This window comes from Balaenoptera physalus, assembly GCF_965194825.1.
Source record: "Balaenoptera physalus genome assembly, chromosome: 16".
Classification (NCBI taxonomy): Eukaryota; Metazoa; Chordata; class Mammalia; order Artiodactyla; family Balaenopteridae; genus Balaenoptera; species Balaenoptera physalus.
In genome coordinates this window covers 86969255-86984274 of record NC_138898.1, presented here as the reverse complement: position 1 = coordinate 86984274, position 15020 = coordinate 86969255, and the positions used below count along the sequence as shown (strand labels likewise).

Here is a 15020-nt window from a genome sequence, read left to right as displayed (position 1 = left end):
AAGTTAATACTAGAAACATTCTATCAATGATCAAATTGAGGCTTAAACAGAAGATGTCCTGATATGGGATGAAGAAGAGATGAAATTCAGCCACACCCTGTGAAGCAACAAGAATTTTCAAAGTCAGAGAAAGATACAAGACAAGCCGCATCAAATTTTAAATCCAGATCTAAGAAACAATGGCCAGAGATAAACCTGGTAGGAAAAAGAACTCTTTACTTAGTAAAGTGATTTTGAGACTTTTTTTTTTAGTAATTAGAGGAAGAAGTTCTTAATCTCACTCAATAAATTTTTCAGCCATTTATTTCCATTTTAGAATTCAGTTTGATCTTCTGAAAAGTTACCAGTGAACTTGATTCTTGTTAAGGAGCAATGCTATTGTTATGTCCAGAAGAAATCTGGGGTCCAGGGTGGGGGATAGTGATAAGAATGTCACATCAACGTGACATGCAGTTTCCACTAATTTAAAAACTAAGGTACCATGTTCCTGGCTCACATTTGGATCGGAAGTTCAGACATACAAATAAATACACTACAGGAGACAGGCACAATTAAATTTCAAACTGAAACACAATACGTATATTTAATCTATTGTATGATGTACAATCAATTTTTGTAAATGGGGGTAGCAATTCCACATCTGAAGGTCCAGAGATTTTAATCTCACACTAAAGGCGAAAAAAATGATATATACAAAAACACAGAATAATTTAGTTTATCCCATTTTGCATTTCTGTATCTAGGCAAGTTCAAAGACTTTTAATATGCTATTATGGGGGGTAAATAAAATATGATATTATGGTGTGCATTTGAAAATTTGTAATACAGCATCACAAGTTGCCTTTTACAGGCACATACTAGGATTCTGGTTTTTGATCCCATTTAAATCTATAATCTACACAAAATTTAGGCAAAATATGATCTTCTATAAACAGTAACTTGAAGTGTTTATATCTAATTCTAAAATCTCGCTGACGTTTTAATGGAATCATCTCAATATTTTTCTGTTCTTTGTATATATTACTAACATCCTATATATCTGTCTCTAAAGAGTTTTGAAAGAGAAATTGTCTACTCAATAGTCATGTGAATATTACAACAAAGGCATGCCATATGACGGGAAGGGTGTTATCTTCCTGGAGTCACTGGTTAAAGAAACCTAGGACTAGGGAGGAAAAGATCTGGTAGAAATTCAATAATGGAGCAGGGACTATACCCTGGTCTAATGTGCAGATGTGATACTTATAAACAAAAGTGGGTAGAGGATAATCATGCAAAAGCTAAAACTACAGACACCTGCTACCTTTAAACCGAATCTATGTAAACCTCGAAGTTCTCACAGCGTAGCTACACTGTTCTGCAAAAATAAGTAGACGTTGAGAAGTATACTGTATTATGTGGAGAAACCAAAGGAACTAAAAACAGAAAACTCAAGAGAGGAGAAAGGCAGGGAAAGATATTGTCAATTTTTCAGCCTAATCTCTTTTGTGCTTCTTTACTATTTTATTTATTACCACATGCAAGGTATTAACTTTTTTTAAATAGAAATTTTGAGAATAAAGTAAAGTGAAGTTGCTAGATTTCCCTACATATAGATCTGTTTCTAATATGAAAAACAAATTAGAAAACATTAGTATGATCCCATGACAGTAGAATATGGTGACGACAAAATGATAGCAATAAATGTTGATACAGGCCTAGAACAAAATCTGTAGGCTGATATTCCTCACTCTGTAATCAACAGTCACGGGTTAATAGCGGGACGGGGTGTGGCGGGGGCAGGATAGGCAAGCAGCTTTCACTTTCTATAGCAAATAATTCTATAATTTAAAAATTGAGTATATATTGCTTTTGTCAGGGATTCGAACGATAAAGAATATTAACTAAAACATATATGCTTGGGAAAAAAATTGAAACAAAATCAGTAAAAGATTAATAATAGTATTTCTGGGTGAGAGAGAGAAGAATGGGCAGGTTACTTTTTTCTTCATATTTTTCTGTTTTTTCCCCAATATTGTACAAAGAGGATGTATTCCTTTATAATGGGAAACTTGTATTTTTTTTAATGATTTTTAAGAATATATTCAGATGAAAATCTTCTAATACAGGCATGTTGACCCACCATATCCCTAAAGGCACTCAACTTTATGGAATATCAAGATACAGTGTTTATATCAATTCTAAGACCTGCATTTTAACGTCTCTGAAGTTGAGATGCACTTACAATCAGCCAGTGACAACTAGGATGTAGTTGTCATTACCCATGTGTGTGTGTGTGTGTGTGTGTGTGTGTGTGTGTGTGTGTGTGTGTGGAGATCAAAAGTAACAGCATTAAAACTTAGAGAGATAACAGAAAGCTAAACATAGAGTTACCATATGACCCAGCAATTCTACTCCTAGGTATATACCCAAAGGAATGGAAAGCGGGGACTCAGATACCATGTTCATGGTAGTACTAGTCACAACAGCTACAATGTGGAAATAGCCCAAGTTTCCATCAACTGACTAATGGATAAACAAATTACAGTATATTCATACAGTGAAATATTATTCAGTCATAAAATGAAAGGGAATTCTGACACATGCTACAACATGAATGAACCTTGAAAATATTATGCTAAGTGAAAGAAGCCACATACAAGATGACAAATAATATATTGTTCTACTTTTAAGAAATATCTAGACTAGGCAAATTCATAGAGACAGAAAGTAAATTAGAGGTTCCCAGGGGGCGTTGGGAGAGGGGGAAATGAAATGGTATTACTTAATGGTAACAGAGCTTCTGTTTGAGGTGATTAAAAAAAGTTTTGGAAGGAGATAGTGGTGATAGTGGTGATGGTTGCCACTGAACTATATACTTAAAATGGTTAAAATGACAACTTTTGTTATATACATTTTACCACAGTTTTTAATTAATAATGTAATATACCAAAATGCACTGAATTTTACACTTAAATGGGAGAATTGTATGGTATGTGAATTTTATCTCAATAAAGTGGTTTTCAAAAACTTAGACATAAGAATGGACCACTCTTCTTGTGATTGCCAAGGGGAAGGGGGAGGGGGGAGGGGGGTAGCACAGGGAACTATATCCAACCTCCTGGGATAAACCAGGAGGAGTAATGGAAAAGAATATTTAAAAAAGAATGTAGATATGTGTAAAACTGAGTCACTTTGCTGTACAGCAGAGACTGGCACAACATTGTAAATCATCTATACTTCAAATAAATAAATAAATAAATAAATGAGGGAGGGAGGGAGGGAGGGAGGGGAAAACAAAAAAGAATGGACCACTCTTCCAAAAAAGTTCCATTGCCAACACTCCTTATGGCTAGCATGTAGAAATACACAAATATTGTTGACTCTGGGTCAAACAGTTCACTCAGAAGAGGTGAACACTGAATGTGAGGATATTTTAGGAATTCTTTAATCTACTTTACTTATACTTTTCAATTATAATGCAGAATACAACATGATAAAAAATCTATACTTAAACAAGTCTCTCCTTCAATAGTATAAATAAAAATTATAGATAATAAAAAAGCACTGTCATTTAATTCACAGCATTTTTTCTCTTTTAGTGGTGCATATAATGACATCTCACAATCAATCTGGTTTGAGATTTGAGTTGAAACTTATTAAAAAGGATGAGGAAAGGGAGACATTTGCTTTTAATTTTCTAACAACTATGCACACACCACCCAGAACCATATATATATGCCTGTGTGCATGTACACATGGGCCCTTTCCCTAACTTCCTGTGAAATTGAATATCAATTTTCATTCCAACAAAGTAATTTTTGGAAAGTAATAAAAAAAACATGGGGAAGAGTATTTAAAACTAATCCCAGTTTGCCAATTCAATGTTTGCTATTCCAAGTACTAAAATAAATGCATGGCCTTCATGTTAAGGTATGACAAAGCAGAAATCCGATACGGATATAACGTCTATTACTCATCTGAATCCATGACTCAGAGTATTTTAAATATACATATGGAAACCGGAGTCTTTTCATAACCAGACTACAAACGAGAAACTCGTGCCAAGACGTGACAAACACAAATCTTAAAAAGCTTCACAGATTTAAATCTTCCATTTAAAACACAAACTTTGTTATCGATGCTCTGATATAATCCTGAAAATGCAGCAACGCTGAGTTTAAAATCCCAATAACATTTTCTGGTTTTGACGATGGTAATCACTTGTTCTATTAATGGTAAACACACACTGTATAACACATACAAGTTCAAAGAGGGAATTCACATATTGTTGGAGATAACTTTTGAGATTTCTTGTAACATATCTGTAACGTATTTACAGTGGATATCTCTGGACACATAACTGGAAGAAAAGTCTTCTAAAACTTTAAAATTTTTACAATAACTGAAGAGTCAGTTTGGTCACTACAGAAGTAACACATGCTCATCACAGAAGTCAGAGTAAATAATAAAAGCACCTATAACCTCACCACCTAGCCATAACCCTTATGACTGTTTTCAATTAGAGTGTGTCTTTGTCAGAGAGCATGCAACGCAGTGGCTAAGTGCCACTTAGTTCTGAACTCCCAGGTTTAAATCCTGCCTCTTCCACTTACCAACCCTGTGACCTTGGACAAACTTAGTCAGGAGCTCTATGCCCAGCTGTCAAATAGGAATAATAATAGCAGCTACTTCATTGAATTTTTAAATATAATTATCCTACCCATACAGTTTTGCTACCTGCCATTTTCGCTTGATAGAATGTGTGACAGTTTCCATGTCAGTGAATATTCTTCTATAAAATGTTTAAGGGTCACAATGCATTCCATTACATGGCTGTTCTGTAATGTATTCTGATCCCTATCTCCAGGTATTTAAACTGTTTCCAATTTTTTGCTATTATAAGGGGGCATTTACATGAGGAGATGGAAGGGGTGGAAGGTGGATGTCCTAAATCTCAGTGACACTGACGAGGGCTGCACACAGACCAGGCCATTTGCCTACGAAGTGGCTGTCGTGCTTCCTGAACACCCAGGCTCCTCAGTTCTTGCCTTTTCTCGAGTTGGCCATTCTAGGAGTTCTCAGCAGCCTGCTAATAAATTCTCTGATGCTTAAATTAGCCCAACTCAGTTTCTGTTGCTTGTAACCAAAACGCTTTACATACACACACAACATCATTCTCTTCCTTATTATTCCATTGCACACACACAAACAATAAGCTACACAACCAACCAACCTTCACAAGAGGCTACGTCCCAGGAAGCAGTCGGTAACTAGACAGCTGCAATGCGAACCACCCAGGTTCCCAGACAGACATTTTATTCCAGTGAATAAAGACTTCACAGGAGTCTTCGTACACTTACAGGCCTAGGATGCTACAACTTCACTAATGCAAAGTTACACAGAATATATCATCTACAGAAAGGCTAATCTAATCTTTCTCAGAGGAAAAAACTCAAATTGCACATTATACCCAAATACTAATGCTGTCAGGGACTTCCCTGGTGGCGCAGTGGTTAAGAAAATCCGCCCGCCAATGCATGGGACGCAGGTTCGATCCCTGGTCCAGGAAGACCCCACATGCCATGGAGCAGCTAAGCCCGTGTGCCACAGCTACTGAGCCTGCGCTCTGGAGCCCGCAAGCCACAACTACTGAGCCCGCGTACCTAGAGCCCGTGCTCCGCAACAAGAGAAACCACCGCAATGAGAAGCCCACGCACCACAACGAAGAGTAGCCCCTGCTTGCCACAACTAGAGAAAGCCTGCGTGCAGCAATGAAGACCCAACGCAGCCAAAAATAAATAAATAAATATTTTTAAAAATACTAATGTTATCATCACTACTACTACTACTATTACTACTACTAGTCGCTAATACTTATATACCACTCTACTATATGCCAGGCACTGTCGTAAATACTTTACATATTAGCCATTTAATCTTTGCAATAAATCTGTAAGTAGGTACTATTATCCCCATGTTATGTGTGAGGAAACTGAGGCATCAGAAAGACTGAGTAACTTGCCCAAGGTCACACAGCTATTCAAGATTCAAACTCAGGCAATCCAGCTTCAAAATCTTGTGTCCTTGGGACTTCCTTGGTGGCGCAGTGGTTAAGAATCCGCCTGCCAATGCAGGGGACACGGGTTCGAGCCCTGGTCCAGGAAGATCCCACATGCTGCGGAACAACTAAGCCTGTACGCCACCACTACTGAGCCTGCGCTCTAGAGCCCGTGAGCCACAACTACTGAGCCCTAAAGCCCGAGCTCCGCAACGAGAGAAGCCACTGCAATGAGAAGCCCTCGCACCGCAACGAACAGTAGCCCCCACTTGCTGCAACTAGAGAAAGCCCGTGTGCAGCAACGAAGACCCAACGCAGCCAAAAATAATAAATAAATTTATATATATCTATATATATAAAATCTTGTGTCCTTAACCACCATATTTACTGCTTCTTGATTTCTGTCTTATAATGACAGATGTTTGAGTTCTGCTCAAATATTACATTTTTACGATTATGTGTCATCGTTGGTACTTAAACAGCAAGAGGATACTTACCACACATACGGACTCCAATAAATACCCCACCTTCTACTGTAGCTTCTCTGGCCAAGACTAGCGTCCCACACACAGAACAACTCAACATCCCCCTCCCCACAAACAAATGCCAAGTGCCGTTCCACTTCTAAGCCTTCACTCAAGCTATTTCCACTACTTTAAATGCCCTCCCACCCCCTCACCCTTCTACCTATTTCCACCCAGTAACGCAATGCCAAGTTTGAACGCCACATCCTCCACAAAGCTTCCTCAAGCCCATCCAGATGGAATGAATTCGCTGCCCCCTATATACTTGTGACCCTGTTTACCTCCAGTGGAACATGTATTACAGTCCGCTAGTTTCCCTCCCCTCCCTCCCCTCCCAATGTAAGAGTCTAGAAGGCAGGGACTACATCTGATCAACTCCCTTCTATTATTCGGTATCCTCCACTGTATAGAAAAAAGTTATTGCAAGAAGCAGATGCTCGATTCATGACTACTGAAGTTAAGGAAATAAATCAAGGTTGTGAAGACTTCTCCGTCAAGACGGATTATCTAAGGAAGCAAATGGAAACTATCAAAGACTTAGAAAAACTTAGCCTATCGTTCAACTACTCTAAGCCCCTGTAAATCTGAATCTAAAAACCCATCATTAAGAGACACTCTCATTTGTGAAATTTTATCTCAGTAGGTCCTTTTATGGCCTGAACGTGCACACCGTGGGAAATGAAGGAGGAAACTTTTTGGAAAACTATTCCAAATATTTGGTAAATATTGGGAACACAAGGTCACACGAACCACAAGGAAAGAGCCTACACTCTGGCTGCCGCTAGAGCCAGCCAGCAGAGGGTCATAACTTCAGGCAAAGCAGACTGGTGGCCAGCCCCCGAGTGAGGAATCCATTGCCTTCTGAGATCTCTTTTCTTCCTTCAGATGGCTTTCCTCAAGTGATTTGTGGATTAAATCAAAGCTAAGAAGCTCTCTGCATGTTTTTTGCTACCTGCTCATCACTGCAGTGAAGATGACATATTATTCCCTTTGTATTTTTCCCAGATTGGATAAGGAATTGTGGGAAATGCTGAGGAGAAACCCAAATGGAGTTACACTTATTCACCACATGGAAATAATCCACTTAGATTCTGCGATCAGTTTATGGTAAAGGTGCAGTCCTGTGTCACCAAAAGGAACAGGATTTAACAAAGACAACCCACTGCCCACACCACCTGCACATCAAACACAGAAAGGGCTCTCCCCACCCTCACTGGGTGACCCACTAACTCCCCTGCCACGAGGAACCCTCGGTGGGAGCATCTCAAAGCATGCACTCTTTCCTGGAAACTAAAGCCTCACTTTAAAAAATATGAAACCGGGACTTCCCTGGTGGTGCAGTGGTTAAGAATCCGCCTGCCAGTGCAGGGGACACGGGTTCAAGCCCTGGTCTGGGAAGATCCCACATGCCGCGGAGCCCGTGCGCAACAACTACTGAGCCCGCGAGCCACAACTACTGCAGCCCACGCGCCTAGAGCCCAAGCTCTGCAACAAGAGAAGCCACCGCAATGAGAAGCCTGCGCACCGCAAGGAAGAGTAGCCTCCACTCGCCGCAACTAGAGAAAGCCTGCGCAGCAACGAAGACCCAATGCAACCAAAAATAAATAAATAAATTTATTTTAAAAAATAATAATAATAAAAACTATGAAACCTACATTGTGATCTTCCTGATTGGGCTTGGTTGATTCCTCATGATCCAGACTCATAAGGAGTTCCTGGAAATCCCTTGCACAGAACACAACAACAGGAAAACAACTGTTCTCAGACACAGGGGAAGCTGGGTAACTGCCTCCAACAGTCCCAGTTGGAAAGGATCATTCTGTCCTGGTTGCAGGGCTGCCCTGTGCAATACAGGGCAGTTATAGGAAGGAAGCGATGTTAAGCTGGTCCCAGCCTTCCCAAAGCCAATTCCAAAGTGGCATCAAATGGCCTTCCCGGAGAAAAGAGTACCCTTAACAAAATCTCACTTGTTCTCTTGAGTATTAGGAACCACACCAGGGGAGTGAGACATTTTATTATTCACCTCAACAGCATGCTCATTTGCATTTATCCACAGCTGACCCAGAAAATATGTGACAAATATCCCCAAACTGTGAAAAGGATGAAGAATGAGGTTGTTAACCTAATTTGCCTATATGAGAACACTTTCAAAAGTCATTTTTCTTTGGGGGGGGGGGGTGGTAAATTAGGAGTTGGGGATTAACATATACACGCTACTATATATAAAATAGTAAATGACAAGGAAACAAGGACCTACCATATAGCACAGGGAATTATACTCTATATCCTGTAATAACCTATAATGGAAAAGAATCTGAAAAAGAATATATATATACACACACACATATATATACATACACACATATATATATGAATCACTTTACTGTACACTTGAAACTAACACAACATTGTAAATTAACCATGCTTCAATTAAAAAAATGAAAGTCATTCCTCTCTTTTAAAAAACTGATTCAGGGGACTTCCCTTGTGGCACAGTGGTTAAGAATCTGCCTGCCCATGCAGGGGACACGGGTTCGAGCCCTGGTCCAGGAGGATCCCACATGCCGCAGAGCAACTAAGCCCGTGCGCCACAGCTACTGAGCCTGAGGCTCTACAGCCTGCGAGCCACAACTACTGAAGCCCGAGTGTCACAACTACTGAAGCCCACGCGCCTAGAGCGCATGCTCCGCAACAAGAGAAGCCACCGCAATGAGAAGCCCGCACACCGCAACGAAGAGTAGCCCCCGCTCGCCGCAACTAGAGAAAGCCTGCGCGCAGCAACGAAGACCCAACACAGCCAAAAATAAATTAATAAATTAATTTTAAAAAAATCATTCATAACAGACATCTCCAAACTCACTGAAAAGTTTAAGAAAATCCCTTGAAAATATGTGAAAGGCACCAGGAGAGCAGACCTAGTCAAACCATAATGGAACTCACAACCTGCTCACAACCTAAACAACACTGGCCACTGTTGCTGTGTGGAGTCTTCACAACTGGCCCATACCAGGTATTCCCTGTTATGCCCCTGCACTCAAGACTTTCAATTTTTAAAGGATTAATACACTGAAGACAGGGAAATCTCTTTATAGAGATGTGCATGTATTTGGACGTATGGGTGTACATCCTGCCAAAGCACATATGTTGAAGATCTTGTATATGTTATGCCTATGTATCTACATACACCTTTAGCCTCAGACCCTATGTTAATCCCGACCCCAGACTTGAGCCTCTCTCTGTATGACTTCTTCGCATGGTGATCTATGACACAGCTAAACATCTGAGGAGTTAAGTTTCAGAATTTCTAAGAATAGAACAATACCAGAGAAATTGGCTTGATCACCAGTCAGGTAAGTTTTATATCAAGTGACCATATCAACCAAATGGGAGCCCTTTTTAGAAAAAGAAAAGGTACTATTATTAACTATGCCAGGACAATAGGTTTAAACAAAAGGTTAAACAGAATTGTTCCAGGCAGAAGCAGAAAGCATGGTTACTCTACAACACTCCCACCAGATAAAACTTTTTTCCAGTTCTAAGAGATTATTTCTGCTCTTCTCTAGATGCCAAAACATGCAGTAAGTCACCTCCTCTTAGGCAAGCTACAGGCATACCTTGTTTTATTGTGCTTTGCTTTATGGCACTTCACAGATTCTGCATGTTTTTACAGATTGAAGGTTTATGGCAGCCCTGTGTCAAGCAAGTCTATCAGCGCCATTTTTCCTACACCATTTGCTCACTTTGTGTCTCTGTGTCACATTTTGGTAATTCTCACAATATTTCAAACTTTTTCATTATTATCATATATGTTCTGGTGATCTGTAATCAGTGATCTTTGATGTTACTATGACTCACTGAAGGCTCAGATGATGGTTAACATTTTTTAGCAATAAAGTATTTTTAATTAAGGTATGACATTGTTTATTTAGACATGATGCTATTGCACAGTTAACAGACTACAGTACAGTATAAACATAACTTTTATATGCACTGGGAAACCAAAAAGTTCACGTGACTCATTTTATTCAATATTCACTTTTATTGCAGTGGTCTAGAACCAAACCCACAATGTCTCCGAGGTATGCCTGTATTTGATAATGGCAGAATAATAGGAACAGGGGGAAAAGGAAAGTAAAATATGGCTGAGACTTGAAATATATTGCTCGGCCAATAAACTAATGCAGGAACTGACAGCATTCTTGCTCACCCCTGATTTGAAAAGGGGCACAGTAGCGTTAGATGCATAACACTTTCCAGAGTCATTTTTTCAATTCAGTCACAAAAGACAGAACTGCAAGTCTAAAGTAATATTCACACCTTGAATCAAGAGAGAAGGTTAGTAAGAACCAGGGATAGGATTCAGAATAACAAGATTAACAAATCTGTGATGTGATCTGTAATTTATGAGATTGATTTATCCTAACATGATATTAAAAAATTAATTGAATTTTAAGAAGTTAGAAATCAGTCTGTACATTTGGAAATAAGATGTTAAGGGAACAGGATGATTTCTTATGTGCAATTGTTTACCCGTCTTCTATCCTCTCTAAGCCCATTCTGCTATACTCTACTCTGTGAAGCTGGGGCTGGAGCTCTATGATCTACATTTCCAGGACCCCATGCTGGCTGGCTCCCTGTTCATTTCTGCCAAAGGGAAATCCTAGAGAGAGGCTAAAAGATGAAAGGAAGAAAAAAGCGCTTCCTTCCTGTTTTCCTATTTCTGTCAGCATCACTCCAACAGCAACTGGATTTCCAGTTGTAGACATTTACCCAGATATGCCTGCAGATGTGTAAGATGACACATATTCAAGGACATTCAGTGCAGAATCATGTGTAAAAGCATAAGACTAGAGACACCCTACATGTCCATCAGAGAGATCCAACTGATTTAACACAAACCAAAAAACTACATAAGACATACAGAAAACAAATATCAAAATGGTAGAAAGCTTTCTTTATCAGCAAGTAGATAAATGTAAATGTGTTAAACTCTTCAGGGGCTTCCCTGGTGGCGCAGTTGTTAAGAATCTGTCTGCCCGTGCAGGGGACACGGGTTCGAGCCCTGGTCCGGGAAGATCCCACATGCCGTGGAGCAACTAAGCCCATGTGCCACAACTACTGAGCCCATGTGCCACAACTACTGAAGCCCACATGCCTACAGCCCGTGCTCTGCAACAAGAGAAGCCACCACAATGAGAAGCCCACGTACCACAACGAAGAGTAGCCCCTGCTCGCCGCAACTAGAGAAAGCCACACACAGCAACGAAGAACCAAAACAGCCAAAAATAAATAAATAAATTTTTAAAAAATTCTTCAATTAAAAGGCAAAGATGAACAGAGTGGTCACCAAAACATGATCCAACTATATGCTGTCCACAAGAGACACTTTTTTCTTCTCTTTTTTCTTTTTTGCTGCCCCACGTGGCTTTTGGGATCTTAGTTCCCCAACCAGGGATTGAACCCAGGCCAGGGCAGTAAAAGCACCGAGTCCTAACCACTGGCCACCAGGGAATTCCCATACAAGAGAATCATTTTAGATCCAAATACATGAATAAGTTGAAAGTGAAAGGACAGAAAAAGATATTCCATGCTAACAGTAACCAAAGACAGCTGGAGTATCAGCTATGTTAGTATTAGACAATACAGACATTAAGAGAAAAAATTGTTACAAGGGACAAAGAAAGACCTTATATAGTGATAAAAGTGTCAATTCATCAAGATGTAACAATTATAAATGTATATGAACCTAACAATGGAGCCCCAAATATATGAAGGAAAAACTGACAGAGCTGAAGAGAGAAATAGAAAGTTCTACAATAACAGTTGGAGGCATCAATACCCCACTTTCAGTAATGGACAGAACAACTAGACAGAAGGTCAACAGGAAAACAGAAGACTTAACACTGTAAACCAACTAGACCTAACAGACATATATAGAATATCCCATCCAAGAGTGGCAGAAAACGCATTCTTCTCAAGTGCATGTGGAGCATTCTCCAGGACAGTCCATGTATTAGCCACAAAACAAGTCTCAATAAATTTTAAAAGACTGAAATAATTCCAAGTATCTTCTACAACCAAAGTGGAATGAAATTGGAAATCAATAAAGGAAGGAAATCTGGAATTCATAAATATGTATGTTGAAATTAAACAACACACTTAAAAAAAAAAAGTGTGTCAAGAAAAATATCACAAGGTAAATTAGAAAATATTTTGAGATGAATGAAAATACAACACATCAAAATGTATGAGATGCAGCAAAAGCACTGCAAAGAGGGAAACTTATAGTTTTAATGCCTACATTGAAAAAGGTGGATCTCAAATTAATAACCTAATCTTCCATCTAAAGGAAGCAGAAAGAGAGCAAATTAAACCCAAAGCAGGCAGAAGAAAATAGTAAAGATTAGAGCAGAGATAAGCAAAATAGAGTATAAAACAGTAGAGAGAATCAACAAAACCGAAAGTTTGTTCTTTGAAAAGATCAACAAAAGCAACAAACCTTTATCTAGACTGACCATAGAAAAAAGAGAGATGACTCAAATCGCTAAAATGAGGAATGAAACTGGGGACATTCCTACCAATCTTACAGAAATAAAAAGGATTATAAGAGAATAGTATGAACAATTGTATACCAACAAATTAGACAACCTAAGGAAATGAACAAATTCTTAAAAACACATAAACCATCAAAACTGCCCGAGAAGAAACAGTAAGTCTGAACAGACCTATAACTAGTCAGGAGATTGATTCAGTAATCAAAAAACTTCCAAAAAAGGAAAGCCCCAGGACCTGATGGCTTCACTGGTAAACTCTACCAAACATTTAAAGAAAAATTAACAGCAACCTTCATAAATTCTTCCAAAAATAGAAGAATTTATGGTATTTATTCATTCTGTGAGGCCAGTGTCACCCTGATACCAAAGTCAGACAAAGACATCACAGACTAATATCCCTTGTGAATACAGCTGCAAATAATCCTCAATGAAATTCGAGCAAATTAAATACAGCAGTGTATTAAAGGGATTATACACCATATCCAAGTGAGTTTTATCCCAGAAATGCAAAGATGGTTCAACAATCAAAAATCAATCCATGTAATATATTAAAAGAATAAAATGAAAAAAGCAACATCATCTGAATTGATGCAGAAAAAAAGCATTCGACAAATTCCAATACCCTTTCATGATAAAACAAACAAACAAAAATACTCAATAAACTAGGAACAGAAGGGAACTTGCTCAACTAGATAAAGGGCATCTATGAAAAACCCACAGCTAACATCATACTTAGTGGTCAAAGACTGAATGGTTTCCCCCTAATAACAGGAATAAGACTAGAATGGCTGCTCTTGCCAGATAAAGGGCATCCGGATTGGAAAGGAAGAAGTAAAACTCTCTCTTCAGAAATGGCATAACCTTATATACAGAAAACTCTAAAGAATCCACATTAAAACTATTAGAGCTAATAAATGAGCTATGCAAAATTGCAGAATATAAGATCAGCATTCTAATATCAGTTGGACTTTTATACACTAGCAATGGACATCCAAAAATAAAATTAAGAAGACAATTCCATTTACATTAGCATTAGAAAGAATAGTTAGCAATAAATTTAACCAAAGAAGTGTAAGACCTATACACTGAAAACTACAATACATTGTTATAAAAATTTTTAAGGGCTTCCCTGGTGGCGCAGTGGTTGAGAATCTGCCTGCCAATGCAGGGCACACGGGTTCGAGCCCTGGTCTGGGAAGATCCCACATGCCGCGGAGCAGCTGGGCCCGTGAGCCACAACTACTGAGCCTGCGCGTCTGGAGCCTGTGCTCCGCAACAAGAGAGGCCGCGATAGTGAGAGGCCCGCGCACCGCGATGAAGAGTGGCCCCCACTCGCCGCAACTAGAGAAAGCCCTCGCACAGAAACGCAGACCCAACACAGCCAAAAATAATAAATAAATAAATAAATAAAAATTTTAAAAAAAAATTTTTTTAAGAGACCTAAGTAAATAGAAAAAATCCCATGTTTATGGACTGTAATATTTAATAATGTTAAGATGGCAACAATCCCCAAAATGGATCTACAAGATTCAAAGGCATTCCTATCAAAACCTCAACTGCCTTTTTTACAGAAATGGACAAGCTCATCCTAAAATTCTTATGTTGGCTAGGATATGGAGAAATTGGAACGCTCACACACCGCTGGTGGGATGGTAAAATTATGCAATCACTGTGGAACACAGTTTACCAGTTCCTTAAAATTTAAACATAGAATTGCATATGACCCAGCATTTCTACTCCTAAGTATATACCGAAAAGCACTGAAACACGTGGTCACACAGAAACCTGGACACGAATGTTCACAGCAGCATTATTCATAATAGCCAAAAAACGCAAACAATCCAAATGTTCATCAACCAATGAATAGATAAACAAAATGTACTACATCCATATGATGAAATA

The 15020-nt window shown here is 38.9% G+C and overlaps 2 protein-coding genes across 6 annotated transcripts in view; both read right to left on the bottom strand.

Annotated features, from left to right (window-relative positions):
- The window catches only part of KPNA7 (karyopherin subunit alpha 7), a 128066-nt gene that overhangs the window by 28261 nt on the left and 84785 nt on the right, over positions 1–15020 (bottom strand). The gene's annotated exons all lie outside the window — the stretch shown is intronic.
- Positions 1–15020, bottom strand: part of SMURF1 (SMAD specific E3 ubiquitin protein ligase 1) — a 101715-nt gene that overhangs the window by 62590 nt on the left and 24105 nt on the right. The gene's annotated exons all lie outside the window — the stretch shown is intronic.